The sequence below is a fragment of the Capsicum annuum genome, chromosome 7 (genome assembly GCF_002878395.1).
Source record: "Capsicum annuum cultivar UCD-10X-F1 chromosome 7, UCD10Xv1.1, whole genome shotgun sequence".
Lineage (NCBI taxonomy): Eukaryota > Viridiplantae > Streptophyta > Magnoliopsida > Solanales > Solanaceae > Capsicum > Capsicum annuum.
In genome coordinates, this window is record NC_061117.1 from 111,928,544 (window position 1) to 111,932,057 (window position 3,514).

Below are 3,514 nucleotides of genomic sequence, written 5' to 3' on the forward strand. Positions count from 1 at the left end.
GATAAAAGAGCGCGCTTTCAGGGAAGAGGAGAAGAAAGACTATAGATAGGCTTAAGTGAAGTACTTATAGAGACTTCTTTAATATTCTTCTTTCTTCTTCTTTATTATTACCTTATTTTACCTTCCTCACATCCTACTATAATAAAGAACAAGACGAGTAGCTTCAGGTCCAGATATCTTTCTTCAAGATCGCCAGTATTAGTCTAAGTAGCTTAAATTTTTGAAGAAAAAGTTAGAGAAGAAAGGATGGCTGAAGCAGGACCATGAGAAGTACCTTTAGAATTTCAAGTACCCAGTTCAAAACTAGGACATCTTTGGTATACCCACTAGCAACACCTTTGGCATGATAAGCAGGAAACATATCTTGATCCATCGGTAGTAGAGCCACCGAGGGAAGCAAGTGAATGACCTTAACAACTATTTTAGAAGTATCTCTATTCTAGCCTGATTGATCAAATAAAGGTAAAAATCCATCCCTCTTCTACCTAATCTTTAGTACTGGTTTGAGATTTAATCTTTAAAATCATGTGCCTAAGAGGGTGAGGACCTTTATAGACTATTTTCCCCTAGTTCTACCTACTTCTACAATAGTGAATATCCCATCAATCCCACCCGCAAGCTATCCATTCTAACCTATCTTTTCCTATCAAGATACATCTAGTTCTTGCTTCGATTGCCTATCTCAGTAGGAAATTAGAAAAGACATTGATTTCAAAGAAAAAGCAAGGTAATAGCTATATACCTTCTAGGACTAGAGCAATAACTGCTATAAAGTAAGGAGATGCATAGGAATAATCCCTAAATCAAAGACTCGGAATGCTCCATGACTAACAATACCCATTCAGACTCACTTTTTTTCAATTATAAAAAAATAAACGCTTTAATAAAGATTTATAGCATCATTCAAATAAATATAGATTAAGATCGTAGAAGTATGAGCTTATGATATAGCTACACCTAATTCCAGATTGGTTAATGCAAGAAACTATAAATAAAGGATCAAGATCCCTATAAAATAGAAAATATCATTCATATATATCATATTCCAACTGAACCCACTTAAAATCTTTACTGAACTATGACCGGCCATCATATTAGCAAATAAATGTATTCCTGAGCTTAATGCTCGAAAATAATAAGGGATTAGCTCAAGGAGTACTAAAAAAGGTGCTAATGGCTGTGGGACTCCTACAGGTAATAATAAACTTAAAAAATGAGACCCATTTTTTAAAATCCCACTATAGTAATGCCAATAAAAAAAAATAAGAGACCCAAAGTAATGAGAAAATGACTTGTAACTGTGAAGCAATAAGGTATAATACCTTGGGGATTACAAAATAATGGAAAAATTAAAAGTGACCGAGATATGAGGGGAAACCTTTTGTTTAAAATTTCTGAAAAGACCACCTATTTGTTCGTTTATCGAGTTCAGCATGAAATCATAAATATGCTCTACCAAGGATTGCCAAACATTTGGTACTGAGTTTTCTCCTCCCTTTTTAGCAATAAGATAAACTAAAAGTAGGACCAAACTGAGAGTTAGTAGCATAAACAAAGATGGATTTGTTAATGAGAAATATAAGTTTCCTATTTTTATTGGAATGAATGGGATTATTTCAAAATGTTTAAGTGGGATGGAGATGATTTATGCTAGATCTAGTGCGAAATAAGTGAAGTTATCTAGTTGAGGCATTCTTGATTGATTGAGAAAAAATGATTACCTCAATAAGCTTAACTCCATTAATACTATACAAGTAGTAAAGAAGTATTGAGCGCGTTAGTTTGTTGTTGATTAACAGAAAGCATAGGATCAAGGTTGGGTAATAGACTGGCTTCCAAAGTGTGAAAGCCACTTAACTGGTTGGAAAAGGGGTACTAAAATGAGATTGCTACCTAGTAGGCTTGAAAGAAGATAGTACACATCAGGTAAAGTAACTTACTTGAATGGTAAGCTATCCTATAAGACTAAGAAGTGGGAGAGAGAAGGATAACTTCTTTTGAAAGGACAGAGTTTCTTAGTCGCTACTTATATATCTGGAGTTCTAGATTGAACTAGTGAACCAAATTTAAGGGAAATAAAGTCCCTTAGATAGGACTTCATCTATGAATAAAAGAGATTTTGTTTCTAGTAGAACTCATCACGACCATCATAACCTAACTCCAAGACTACTACGGATGTTGATCCTTCTATTCATAGTTTTATTTCTCCTCTTGAATATATTTTGTCCTATAACTCGATAAATTAAAGGTTATTCTGTAGTCTAAGAAAGTAACTATTAACTCGATAGTGAATTCAGATATGCTGTGCAAGGAGCTAATGAAATTCATATATCTCCTCTATCTAAGGCTAAGGTAAGCAGAGACTTTTGATACCCCTCGTTAAACCAATGGTAATAGAATAAGCCATCTTCCATAATTGATAAAGGGATAAGACGAATTTGAGATTTAGCATTAAGTATGCATGAGAAGGAATTCCATTCAACTAGTTCAATTACCCTAGAGAGAATGAATGCATTAAGCTTGAAAGAATGAAATTTTGTTTTTAGCTGGTCTGACTATTCAGTTTTTAGCTGGACTGGCTATCTTCTCTCTCTTTCATTTTCTAGTCTTTGCTTTATAAAGTCATTTAGAAAGATTTTATTTTAACAGAGAGGATTTCGTTACATTACATATGAAATTTGAGTATGGATTCACTAAGCCTGAGTTCTTAAACTTCTATAATTCGATGAGGACTTCTTACTTTGTTTCCCTCTCTCCTGCCTTACATTTGTTAGTCTTTAATCATCTTTAAAGGAAGTGCAGTTAAGTTAGGATTAGAATACGATGTTATCTTAGAGATATTAACCCTACCCAACTAACTCTCTCTAAGTAAGAGCTCACCTTGACTTATTAGTGTTATCAAAGTCGATAAGGAAAGGAAAAAAACTCAGTGCTTCTCATGTGAGCGGCTCCAAAGTGGAATCCTTTCACTTTTTTAGGTGGGAAATATTGAATCCACCTAAAATCTAACAGAAGCTCGTATGTATTTGAAGGCTAATAAAAAGAGACATGTACTACAAGACCACTAAGACTGATAGGCATTCCGACCAGAAGGGGCAATTTTTCTTATTGGATCTACCCTTCCAACAAATAAAAAAATTCCTTGTTGTAGAAAAGTTTTTCAAGTTTAAAAGCATAAAGGTTGAAGGAAATGCACCCTCTCGGATTAGAAGGGTACAAAACTCCTTTTCCTACATAATTTTCTACGATAGGGTAGGGATGAATTAAATTAGAGACTACAAAAGTGAGGTAAACCCACATAAGGAAGGAAATCATTCTAATCACTCCATTTCAAGCCCTATCGAATCTGACTAAAAATCATAAGTTAGTGAATTCACCTCCCTTTGAGTCAGATTAGAAAAACAGGGATGAAAAACCTAGTTTTTTGTGAGCTAGTGGGATTCAAGTATGAATTTGAATTTTCCTCGATCCATAATTATTATCGTGATCAATTCACTGCCATTCACCATGTCGT

At 34.2% G+C, this 3,514-nt stretch overlaps 1 pseudogene; it reads right to left on the reverse strand.

Annotated features, from left to right (window-relative positions):
• Window positions 1-880: 880 nt before the first annotated feature.
• Window positions 881-1,741, reverse strand: LOC124885758 (annotated as a pseudogene).
• Window positions 1,742-3,514: the final 1,773 nt, after the last annotated feature.